This window comes from Microcebus murinus, chromosome 15 (assembly GCF_040939455.1).
Source record: "Microcebus murinus isolate Inina chromosome 15, M.murinus_Inina_mat1.0, whole genome shotgun sequence".
NCBI lineage: Eukaryota > Metazoa > Chordata > Mammalia > Primates > Cheirogaleidae > Microcebus > Microcebus murinus.
The window spans coordinates 23,922,393-23,935,711 of record NC_134118.1 but is presented as its reverse complement, the minus strand read 5'-3'; the positions used below and the strand labels follow the sequence as shown (position 1 = coordinate 23,935,711).

Here is a 13,319-nt window from a genome sequence, read left to right as displayed (position 1 = left end):
AAGAAAGGAGCTGTCTCCGGGCGTCCACGGCTCACTGCCTTTGCCCTTTTAAGTTGTTTGTCAAGCTCAAAGAAAACAATCCTGTTACGTTTGACTCACCTTCCAAACTTGTGTCTCGAGTGGTTTTCTAGGGAGAGCTGCCTCATTTACAGGGTTGGAAGAAGTGTCAGTGTTAGGGCCCTTTGGATCTGAAGATTTAGAAATGTCATGTGAGGGGAGGGAAGGTGGCAAGGAGTGATAGGGCTGGTGGTAAGAGGTTACTGTTAAGCAAGGAGTTAATCAACAGTAAGGAGCCCTGATTGTGTGTGACATGCATATGGCCACACTATCATGCACTATAAGAACTTGCAACTAAATAGAGATACTGCAAGTGATTGTGGTTTAAAGTGGCATCATTAGGATGCTGAGGGATAATTAGGCAGGAAAAGAGAGTTTAGGGGGAAACATGGCTGACAGCAGAGTCCTTGGGTAAAAGGCTTAGATGATTAAGAACAAAGGACAAAAATCATTTGGAGGAACACAGAACTTTCTAATGATCAGGATTGTTCAAAATTCTACTGGATGCTTTGTCAAAGAGTGAACATATTGCACTGAGGGCTTTTTACTACCATCTTAGAACATTTTGTTGGGTAATCTACAGAAAGAGCTTGGATATTAGACAAGAAAGTTGGACTAGATACAGATCTTCTTCATGGCACTCTGACTCTGATATTAACATTCAAATTTATTTATAAAAAGCACGCGTGCATAAGCCTTCTTCTAAACTAGAGCAGTAAAAAGAACATGACACTCCTGGTCAAATAGTCCTGATCAGGATCCCAGCTCCATCACTTACTAGCTTGTGACCTGCATCATTAGTTTTCATTTTTTTCTGAGCCTCAGTTTTCTTATCTATTAAGTGAGAATTATAATATCTTCTTTGGAGGGTTGACATGAGAATTAGAGCCACACATAGTATTGCACAATGAATTATAGCTGCCATGATATATAGGTGATGAGAGGTGGCTGTATTATAAAAAAGAATGGTTTAGAGAAAAGAAAGTCTAAGAAACTGTCATAGCAAAGAAGAACCTATTAAGACTTGACAAATAAATGAAATGTTTTATCCTGTATGGGATTCTGGAACAATAAAAGGACATTAGGTAAAGATTAAGAAAATTTGAAAAAATATGGACTTCAGTTAATAATAAAGGAAAAAAATGTTTAGAAGTAAACAGCAGTGGGTTCAGGGCCCAGCCTTACCTCTTATTAGCTGTATGATATTGGGAAAGTTACTCAAAGAAGCTTCACTTTCTTTGCCTGTAAAATGGGAATAATAGTAGCATTTGCCTTGGATTATTGTCATAAAGGTTAAATGAAAAAATTCCTATATGCCTATTAGCACAGGACACACAGTAAACACTCAATGTAAGTTTGCTAATAAAATGATAAATCTTACACACATACATATTTGGTAGATGGTAAAATAAACTTCAGGGCCGGTCACGGTGGCTAACACCTATAATCCTAGCACTCTGGGAGGCCGAGGCAGGCGGATTGCTCGAGGTTAAGAGTTTGAAACCAGCCTGAGCAAGAGCGAGAACTGTCTCTACTATAAATAGAAAGAAATTAATTGTCCAACTAATATATACAGAAAAAATTAGCCGGGCATGGTGGTGCATGCCCGTAGTCCTAGCTACTTGGGAGGCTGAGGCAGCAGGATTGCTTGAGCCCAGGAGTTTGAGGTTGCTGTGAGCTAGGCTGACGCCACAGCACTCACTCTAGCCTGGGCAACAAAGCGAGACTCTCAAATAAATAAGTAAATAAACTTCAGGATTTTTGAGGAGTGTGTCTTAGGTTAAAAGAGAAAAAAACAATATCATAATTGATGGAGAAAGGGCTGGGTATAATTAGAGAAGAGCATAGTGGGAGTAGAGGGAAAAGGGCTGAGTATATACAGTTATCATAGGTGGGAAATTATTGGATACCATGCCAGACATCAGTCAGGAGGAGTAATCCTTATGAACTCACCAGGTCGATGACTGATCTTGTTTTCTGATAAATAGTGAAAAAAGAAAAAACAAGGCAAATCTCAGAAATAATAATCGAGATCTAATGTCAAGGACTGGCTAAATAAATGATGGTAAATCTCTCTGATGGGCTTTCCTGCATACAAAATCTTGATTTTGAAGCCTGGTGGCACAGAAAAAAATCTCAGAACATAAAATTAAGATTAAAAATCAAGGCACCAAAGTGCACACATAGTTATTATTCAACTCTAAAATATAAAATACATGTTTCTACACATTAAAAATGAAAGACTATATACTAATGATGTTAATGATGTTTATCTCTGGAGTGGGGAAAAGAGAGACTTATGGATGATTTTATAGTAATTTCACTATTTATAATTCTACTTTAAAACTTTCTACAGTAAGCATATAATGCAAACTATTATAATTTTTAAAAGCCACACAAATGAAATCTAGGGAAAGAAGTATAGCTACAAGGATTATTGCTTTTCTCAGGACTGGAGAACAGACTGAACTCAGAACAATTTCTAGGAGCCTGGCATCTGGAGTTCTCTGGGGAGCTGCAATTTCCATGCAATGATTTATTTTCTGTTTTCTGAGTATCCAAATATCTACCATGGCACTAGGTAGTACTGCTAATGTACTTTGCATTCCCTCACATAAAGATTTCCTTTTGAGAAAAATCAAAATCAAACCCTTGACAGAGAAGAGAGCTATTAGGAAGGTATTTAAAGCTACTATATCAGCAGGAGACACAATTAAGACTGTCTCACCTGAAAGATTCCCCTTCCTGGGAATGGAGTGATGAGGATGGGAATGAAAGACCTGCAGGTGATTTACCCGAGACCCTTACTGTCCAACCACAGAACTCAGAGTAAAGCAAATATTCAGCAGCTAGAATCAACTTGAGATACATCATACATCTTATGTATTAATTTAGCCCTTTCCACAGAGATTCTGATTTAAATGATCTGGATTGAGGCCTCTACATTGATATATTTTTAAAAGCTCCCCTAGGAATTATTTTAGAGCCACTGACTAGTGTTTTATCTCTAAGTTTGCTGCTGCCCATATTTTATTTGGGCATGGCTTCTCTGAAGGACAACCCAGGAAAGAAAAAAGCTTCAAAAGAATTAACATTTTTATTAATATCCCATAACTTTTTTATTAATACTCCATCTCTACTTATAAGTCATTTTGGTTATGTTTTGACAATAGACAGCCAAAACTAGAGACTAAAATGAGTTGTTTTTCTTTTTTATTTCTTTTCCTACTGATTTCATTTCCTCCTGCAATCATTTCCTGCTTTTCTCATTAGCATAGGTAATTGATGGTTAGTTGTACAAGAACAGGCAGTGGTCTATAATTTGAAGCATTGCTAATTAACCCTGATGCATGCATTCAATTCTAAGCTAAAATATCTACATCTTTTTACAATCTTAGAATGATATTTCTAACTGGAAATATAAACAATACTCTCCTTGGCATCATCTTTCAATAGTTATTCAACACTCCAGCATGGTGGATACTTCACAGACTATATAGTAGACCTTAGAATTCAAAGAGACATTCTTGGTACAATGCCATGCCAGCTTCAAGTGGCAAAGGAAATAGAACAAAAGAAATTGGACAATGTTTGTCATATGAAAATACTAGAAATAGAGTTAATCCTTTTTTAAAAATATGGCTCTTATTGTTTTCTTTGCAATCACATGAATAGTGCAGATCATTTAAATAATATAGATCAAAACTAAAAAAGAAGGAAGGAAGGAAGGAAGGAAGGAAGGAAGGAAGGAAGGGAGGGAGGGAGGGAGGGAGGGAGGGAGGGAGGGAGGGAGGGAGGGAGGGAGAGAGAGAGAGAGAGAGAAAGAAAGAAAGAAAGAAAGAAAGAAAGAAAGAAAGAAAGAAAGAAAGAAAGAAAGAAAGAAAGAAAGAAAGAAAGAAGCGATGGAGAGAGGAAGAAAAAAGAGAAAGAAAGGAAAAGAAAGAAAGAAAGAGAGAGAAAAAGGGAGAAAGAAAAGCTTTCCTCATAATTTCACCACCTAGAGAAAACCAACAATAATAACATGTGGGTGTATGTTCTCCCAATTATTTTTGATATGTATAAAAAGTGAATTATACCACTCTGTAACTTGCTTGTTTTACTTAATATTATGAAGCATGTCATTACATATTCTTCTATGATATCATTTTACTGCTGGTATTATCATAATTTATTTAACTAACTTCCTCTTTTTAGACTTTTAAATAGTCCCTAGGTTTTCACTATTATAATCTGTGCTGTGACAGCTGAATGTTTGCACACTCTCATAATTATATCTTTGGGATAAAATTCTAAACATACAAGTACTGTGCTGAACAATACATAACATTTTAAGTCTTTAGCACATATTCTTAAACAATGGTCTCCCTCTTGATTTCACCAACTTATACTGCTATTAGCAGCGAAGCAGAATACCCCTTTCCCCTCCATTAACAATAAAAACAAAAATACTTTGAAAATCACACAATCTATGAATTTGAAGATGAGAGCTTTGTTTCTTATAAAGGGTTACAGCCTGCAAAGTGGCCATTCTGACAGGCTGGGAAGAGTAGCCACCAGCAAAAACCAGAGAGAGGCACTTCAAGGGAGGGAGAGATAAGACAGAAATTTAAGCTGAACAGGTTAGCCAAGTATACATATTAAATAGGTTACAGGAGGAGCTATGAATATTCATGAAGGTGGTCCCGCCACATGTGTATTAGATAAACAGGCATCATCCATATGATCCATATTCAATTTAGGGTGGAGACTTAACATCTAAATGTATTGTAATCAGGACCTATACATCCAAAGTTCTTTTCAGGACACAAAGGAGCTCAAGTGGGCAGCCTGTGTAAAACCAGTACATGGTCAGTGGTCTTATCAGGAGAAAATTACTGAAATCAGTCTCTCGTCCAATCAAAGCTGTAGTTATAGCTTGTGGAACAGGCGAGTAGGGGTTGGCATCTGATGGTGAAGCTGCAAATTGATTTAATATTGCTTATCAAGGCCAGTGCTTGTTTCACTGCCAGAGAAAAAGAAAAACTGTGGTGGTTAGTATGTAGTTTATTCTATAAGTGCAGGGATATGTCACTTAATATCCTTTCCTGGTACGGCCTTAGGTCTTGTTTATAATTTAATATCTTATTGCCTCAAACAGTACATTCTGTCCCTCTTCTGATCTCTATTTTAACATTAATGTTGGTCAGTTGTTGTGTCTAAACTGCAAAAAGGTGGGGATATAATGAACTATGTCTTATTTCTTGTCCTGTCATGGGAAGGAACTCAGTTTTTTTTGTTGTTTTTTTTTATTTCGGCATATTATGGGGGTACAGATTTTAAGGTTTCAATAAATGCCCATTTCCCCCACTCCCCCCAAAAGTCTGAGTCTCCATCATGACCATCCCCCAGATGGTGCACATCTCACTCATTATGTATGTATATACCCGCCCCCTCCCCCCTCCCACCTGCCCAATACCCTATTACTGTAGTACCTATGTGTCCACTTAGGTGCTACTCAGTTAATACCAGTTTGCTGGAGAATATATCTGGTGCTTGTTTTTCCATTCTTGGGATACTTCACTTAGTAGTATGGGTTCCAGCTCTAACCAGGAAAATATAAGATGTGCTATATCACCATTGTTTCTTAGAGCTGAATAGTACTCCATGGTATACACATTTTATTTTATAATAATAAATACCACATTTATACCACATTTTAGACCACCAAAATATACCACATTTTATTAATCCATTCTTGGATTGATGGGCACTTGGGCTGTTTCCACAGCCTTGCAATTATGAATTGTGCTGCTATAAACATTCGAGTGCAGGTGTCTTTTTTATGGAGTGTCATTGGATCATTTGGGTAGATGCCCAGCAATGGGATTGCTGGATCAAATGGTAGATTCACGCTGTAAGGTATGGTTTCTCTGGGGTCCCCTTGGCCAAGAGGGGGGTCCATTCAGTTGGTTGGGGGGGGTTAGGTTTTTATTTTTAGTTTACAAATCTTTGAATGGGATGAAGTAAAAAATGGTAGTTAATAGTTATTTTATGGTGATTATTTGGAGAACTTTAGGATTTATTAAGAGGTGGTCTACATGTTAAAGTCTATGATACTCAAATGGCTCATCAAAATCACTGTGCTTTCTCTCTTCCTGCCCTGCCCCATAGCACCTGGCACAGAGTCTTGTAAAGAGTGGCTATTTTGTATTTCTATATTGCCCCAATGACACCATTTTTTTCTTAATGAGTTGTATATCACTAAATTAAGGAAAGAGACTTTGATAACCTATACTGAAGCACAAACCCAGTTCTTTAAAATCTCTAGGTCTGTTAAAATAAATTGAAACTGTCAATATTTTTCCAGCCACTTATACAGCCATCAATCATATTACAAATTTAATAATATAAAAGCATTCTGTAGCTTTTTAAATTTATTTTCTTCCTCACTTTTTCCCTTTTTGGGGAAAAATAACATATAACATAAAAACCTTATGAAATTTTAGAACTGATCACCTCATTCCAACTTACATGTTATTGTTATTATTAATTTAAGTGTATTTTTAATCCACAGGGTGTTATAATTATTTTTTTATCCAGTAATGTTTTCTTAGATTTTCCCACATATTTGCCATGTGTTTGCTCACCTAATCCTTCTTGCTTTTCAGAAATTCTATCTGGGATTCCTTTTATTCTTCCTGAAATGCATCCTTCAAAATCCCCTTTATTGAGGGTCTATTAACAAGAAACTTAACATTTGTCGGAAAATGTCTTTATTTCACCTTTGCTCTTAACAAATAATGTTGCTGGATATTTCTGTGTTGACAGCTACTTTCTCTCAGAACACTGAACATTTTATTTCCTCCATGGCCTTGTGGATTCCTTTGCCACTATTGAGAAGTCAGCTGTTGCTCTATATGTAATTCCCTTATGGGTGTCTGTCCTTTTGTCCTAGTTGCTTTAAGGATTTTCTCTGTCTTTGGAGTTCTGTGATTTCAGTACAATGTGTCTAGGGATGGGTTTCTTTTTATTATCTTGCTTAAAATTCATAGGGCTATTTGAATCTGTGATTTGATATCTCTCATTAGCTCTAGAAAAGTCTCAGCAATTTTCTCTTCAATTTCTTTCTCTCCACATCCAGCCATTTCTCTCCCCTTTTCCTCTGAGAATTTTAGTTAGAAGCATATTAGTCCTTTTCACTCTAAGCCTTCCTTTCATATATTCTACCTCTTTGTTCCTTTGTGCTGCTATTGTATAATTTTTTCAGATCCATCTTTTAATTCACTAATGTTCAATTCAGTTGTATTTAATCAATTGTTAAAGTCACCATTTAAGCTTTTAACATCATCAATTTTTTTTTTTTTTAAATATGCTTGATCGGCCGGGCGTGGTGGCTCATGCCTATAATCCTAGCACGCTGGAAGGCCGAGGCAGGTGGATTGCTCGAGGTCAGGAGTTCGAAACTAGCCTGAGCAAGAGTGAGACCCCGTCTCTACTATAAATAGAAAGAAATTAATTGCCCAACTAATATATATAGAAAAAAAATTAGCTGGGCATAGTGGCTCATGCCTGTAGTCCCAGCTACTCGGGAGGCTGAAGCAGCAGGATTGCTTGAGCCCAGGAGTTTGAGGCTGCTGTGAGCTAGGCTGATGCCACGGCACTCACTCTAGCCTGGGCAATGAAGTGAGACTCTGTCTCAAAAAATATGCTTGATCATATCTCATAATTCCTTGTTCTTTTCTCATATGTCCATCTTTTCTTCTGTTTATTTAAACATATTGGAATCAATTAATATTTTAATTTCCCACATCTGAAGTCTGATTCTACTAGATCTCACAAATGATTCCTTATTTCCTTGTGTCTTTTGTAATTCTGACTGTCTTATAAACTCATATAAAACTATCTATGGGAATACTTTAAAACCTAAATTAAAGATGAGTTTCTCCAGAGAGGGTTTGCATTTGCTTATGCCAGGTGCCTATGACATTATCAGTCCAAGGCAACTTTAAACTAAATTCATAGACTGGGGGAGTTTTTGTTGTGTTTTCTTTAACACCCAGGTAGAATGAATTTAGGTAGTAAACATGTCTAAAGGCCAGTTTGTGATTAGAGATTTTTAAAAAAGATAGATGGTTTTCCCTTCAACTTGCATTATAGTTTGGAATAGATACTGTTTAGTGTAGCCCCTTGGGGGTGTTACTTCTTGCTAGATTACTCTAACATTATGATATAGCTATTTAGGGTTCCAATTTCATGAGGTGAGTCTCTTATTAGATTCCTACCACAGGCTTTGTCTCTTGATGCTGTGAAATGTGAGGAACAAGTTCACCTGATTTGCCAAATACCTTCAAATCAGAAACTAGATTCAGCCTACATTTACCTCTCTGAATTCCTATTTTCATTTAGCTATGACCCCTTGGTATCCTTTGCTAATTTTCTGTGCATCAATGTGTCTTTTTTTTTTTTTTTTTTTTGCATTTTAATAAAAGATTTATTTTTTTTCCTCAGGAAAAACAGGAAGTTAAGGAAACACACTACATTTTACAACCCACATTAATTTGTAGTTGGTCCTAACCCTTCCTGGCACAGCTGTCAAAAGCACTAGCTGTTTAACCAGAACCAATGTGTTCTCCTCACCCATAGAATGTGCATGGACGACACTAGAGGACTGCATGTTTTTCCCTGAGAGAAGCATAAGACAAACAGAAGTCGCTGACAGCCATCTTTCCAAGTAGACCCTCCCTTTCTCTTTGGAGGATTTGCCTGATATGCAGCCAGTCAGCACTTAGACCATGTGCCTCCTCTCCCTATAAACCAACCACCCGGTCTGCTATCCCAAACCACTTGGGGTCTCTAAGCCCTTGCTGTCCCAAACCAAAATACCAACTAAAATCCTCATCTCTATTCCAGCAGCCACATTTAGTGAATTGGGAAGTGGGGCCCCTAAACACCAATTCACATCTATGCTCTTATTTCCACAACTGGATTTGGGAAACAGGCCTTTTAGTCACCATAACCAGATCTTAAGATCAAAAACTACATAAAGTGCTTTTAGGTCTTTAGAGATAGATATGACATAAATAAGTGGTTTATGATCAAGAATGACAAATATATAGGTAAAAATAGCTCTAGCAAGATGACCTATGGCTCCAAGATGGGAAAGCAGGGCAATTCTTCCCCATTACATTCTTAGTCATCTTATTCATGCCTATTTTTATCTGGAATCCACAGACTAAAGGTCATGTTCTGAGGTTGAAGTTTGCAAATGACACTAGTTACAATACGGAAGATTTCTTCAGTTTACCAGTAGCTTTTATGTAAGTCTTTCTGTAAATTTGTGAGCATATTGAAATACAAAAGAAACTTTAGAGAAAGCTATATAAGATGTTCCCTCCTCTGAAAATTCCTAAGGTGACTTTAGATACTTTTTCCTCGAAGACAGGATCAAGCAACAACTGAAAAGATACCAGTCCAAGGAAAAAGGACTTCTACCCCAATGACTGTTACTATCAGGTCACCCATGGTTTTTACCACCTCCTAATAGGATAAAATTCATGAAAGATGAAGAGTTCTTGGATTCCTGGTGGTGGTGTGGTCACTCAGGTTCCCAGTATGTGTTCACACTGCCAAAATCTGAAAGGGCTATCAAGAGTTCAGGGATGGCAGGATAAAGTAGAAATTGATTTAAAAATATCAGTAGAGGGAGCAGAAAAAAGCAGCAAATATTTCAAGGGAGAACAAGAAATAAAATGTAAGTTTCACAGAACATCAAATCTGAAATCCAAAGAGATGCCAACACAAAAATTTGAAAACAAAGTTTGGGAATCATTAACAGAAATGAAACAATAAGTATGTTTTATTGACATACTAGGCTTAGACCTGTGTTTAACAAGCAAGCCTTAATAATAGCACCATGGTTAGACTCTAACTTGCTTTTCAAAGCCATTATTTTACAGTTTATTAAGCAAACAAGGAATCAAATCTCTCTCATCCATCCACCTGATGTGATCTTTTTATACACAGTAACAAGTCCCATTTGGAACAGCTGAAAATCTTTTAGTATAAGCTTTAAAGATGAACTCATGAACTCAGTTTAAGTTTCATCAGTTAAATTAGATCAAATGAAAGGAATTCAAATAAGTAGTTGCCCAATCAGAGCCCATTATTTGTACAGTCCCCCCAACCATAAAACTCCTTTTTGACCCAATTATTGAAAACCTACATATAACAAAGTGAAAAGATTAATTTCCATTCTTCAACCTCTCAATCTCAGGTTTTCATAGAAAAACCTATCTATGGAATACTTACCAAAATCAGATGGGAAAATTAAAGCCTGCATAGTTATGAATCAAATTTGTTCCATTACAGCCAGGTTGCACACAATTATATCAATCAGTTCTGTATACACTCTAGAATTGACCAGGACAAAGTTTAGCATAGAAAAGCTGTAAAAAATAGGTTTCTAACTACAGAAGTTGCAAAGTTCAAAAGGATATGAAAAAAAAATATGAATTTAAATTCAATACTCCCCCCCCTTTATTTTTCCAAGAAATAGACTTTCTGTAAAAATATATACAATTTTTACGGACAAATACATTTTCAAGTTGTTTCTGTCTTAAAAATTGAGGATATTCAATATTACAATTATTCAGGCTTAAGTCAAGTATTCTTGACCATTACTAGGCTATTAAACTAACAATCATTCAAACCAAGTATAACAGGTATAAAAGTCCTGAACACTTGGACTTTCCATTCTCCAAGAATTACACCTGGGAAAGTTAAGAGAGAGGAAAAGCTTCCCTTCACACTCTGCTGTACAGTACTGAGGCTTGTAGTCATAGTTCTATTACTTGTAGCTTAAATTCATTTCATACAGGTAGGTCACTGGCATTGTTAGTGCTCTTTTAACACTACAGGAAATTAATAAATTCGTGGGCATATTTAATAAACTCTATGACTAGCCTGGCTACTGGCCACTCTCCTGTTCTCAACAAGGAAGTAAGTCTCTCCACCCTACTATCTTCACTAAATCTGAAAGTCCTCCTCCATGGCCTCCCAAGGTTTGTTTGTTGCTGCAACCGAACTTTGCTTCTTTCAGACAGTGACTCTTCAATCAAGGGGGACTACTTTTCCCATGTATTTATTCTTGTTAGCTATGATCCTCTTGCCACTTGCTTTTCTGGCTAGGCTGCTAGAGTGGAACTCTTGGAGGTTACAGCCTGGCCAGCTTTAAGTCCAAGTTCATAAATACATTTGATTTCACAGATGTATGTGGTTCTGGTGGCTGTTGTTGGTTAGAAGCCCATTACTGCACATACAAGGCTATCTATTAGATATGCCAAACCAGCTGCTACTCCAGCAACACCTGCAAAAGCCAGCAGCACATTTCTGATGCCGCCTTCGAGGTCCTCTACATGGAAGAACTCCACAAACCCATCCCAGCCTCTTTGTTTGACTAGCCAATCTCGTTTTGTCCTTACAAGAACGTCTGTGATACTTTCTGCTAATGGTTCGATGCAGCTTTCTTGGTTTATGCTCTTCAGGTGTTTGGCCACAAAGGCACCAAAAGAAATTAGAGTCACAATCCTGCCCCAGTTTGTTACGCCGTCACTGAAAACATGGACCATCACTCGAGACAAAGATTTGACATCGTCTTCGTTTTTGATGTCCAGTTCCGAAGCATGCCTTGGAAGGCCGTGTGATGGCTGCGCTGCACACCGTCCCCGACGCGTCGTCAGGTCTCTAGCGCCTTCCTGCTGGCGGCCCCAGACCTGCCCATTGGCTTTGCGTCCCTGGCGCCGGTTGCCTGCTCCCGAAGGTACGGAGAGATAATCTCCAGCGACTGCCGGTGCAACTCGTCCTCCTCCTCCTCCTCTGCTGGGGGCGGCGTCGAGGGCAGGGACCCTTCCGTGCCGGAGCCATTACTGGCCTCCCCGACCTACTCCTGCAAAGGCAGGACAGCCGGCCGCTTCCCGAGAGGCTCCGGCTCGTACCCGTCCAGCTCATCTTCGGGCGACATGATGGCGTCGGAGTTTGAAAGTGGTCCATACAGCATTTTCAGTAATTTTTCAGTGGGTGGGGCAATCAGCATACCTCATCCACCATCCTCTTAGAAACACAAATCATTGAGTTTTTAATGCCAAAACTCCTTCTAAAATTTTCCATTTTTCTGTGTGATGCTGAATTAAAAAGCATGAAACTTTATTTTTTCAAAATGTCAATGCTTACAGTGATAAAAATATCTAGTGTATCTCCTTCCTTCCTTCCTTCCTTCCTTCCTTCCTTCCTTCCTTCCTTCCTTCCTTCCTTCCTTCCTTCCTTCCTTCCTTCCTTCCTTCCTTCCTTCCTTCCTTCCTTCCTTCCTTCCTTCCTTCCTTCCTTCCTTCCCTTCTCTTTTCTTTCTCATTTCAACTCTATAAAGTTCTTCTTCTACCCAGTGGTATTCTTTTTGAGAATAGAAGCTTGACACTAGAAAATAAAAGACAATAGAAGACAAAAGAGAAGAGAGGAATCAACGAAATTTGTTTGTTACACATGCTTATGAAAGCATGCATAATAATGTTTGTGTAATAATATCTCATCTTTGTCACTCCTTGAATTCCAGAGATGTTATTATTATAGACTAAAACATTTTCTGCAAACTTTTGAAGACTTGGATAAAACTAGCTGGTAAATTACAGCACAAGAAGGAATAAGTACAAAGTTACCAGGTATTCTGGACATTTAATTAGCTCCTTGACTGCAGTTAGTTACAAAGGCCCTGCCAAGAAAGAGCTGGTCTCAACGTGCTCCACACAGTTAAGTCATCTGAATGGGTAAGGGTTGGGGACAGACAGCTACTCCCCTGCTGAATTGAAATGATCCATCTAAGATTTCCTTCACCATATCTGGAAAGGGTTTTTAGAACCATCTAATTCAGGGTCAGGCATGGTGGCTCACGCCTATAATCCTAGCACTCTGGGAGGCCGAGGCTGGCAGATCGCTCAGGGTCAGGAGTTCGAAACCAGCCTGAGCAAGAGCGAGACCTAGTCTCTACTAAAAATAGAAGGAAATTAATTGGACAACTAAAAATATATAGAAAAAATTAGCCAGTCATGGTGGTGCATGCCTGTAGTCCCAGCTACTAGTGAGGCTGAGGCAGAAGGATCACTTGAGCCTAGGAGTTTGAGATTGTTGTGAGCTAGGCTAATGCCACAGCACTCTAGCCTGGGCAACACAGTGAGATTCTGTCTCAAAAAAAACAAACAAAAAAACCATCTAATTCAGTATTTTCTAAATCTTGC

The 13,319-nt window shown here is 38.1% G+C and overlaps 1 pseudogene; it reads right to left on the bottom strand.

The window, feature by feature from the left end:
- Positions 1–8,490: 8,490 nt before the first annotated feature.
- LOC105858331 (induced myeloid leukemia cell differentiation protein Mcl-1 homolog pseudogene) lies at positions 8,491–12,142 on the bottom strand (annotated as a pseudogene).
- Positions 12,143–13,319: the final 1,177 nt, after the last annotated feature.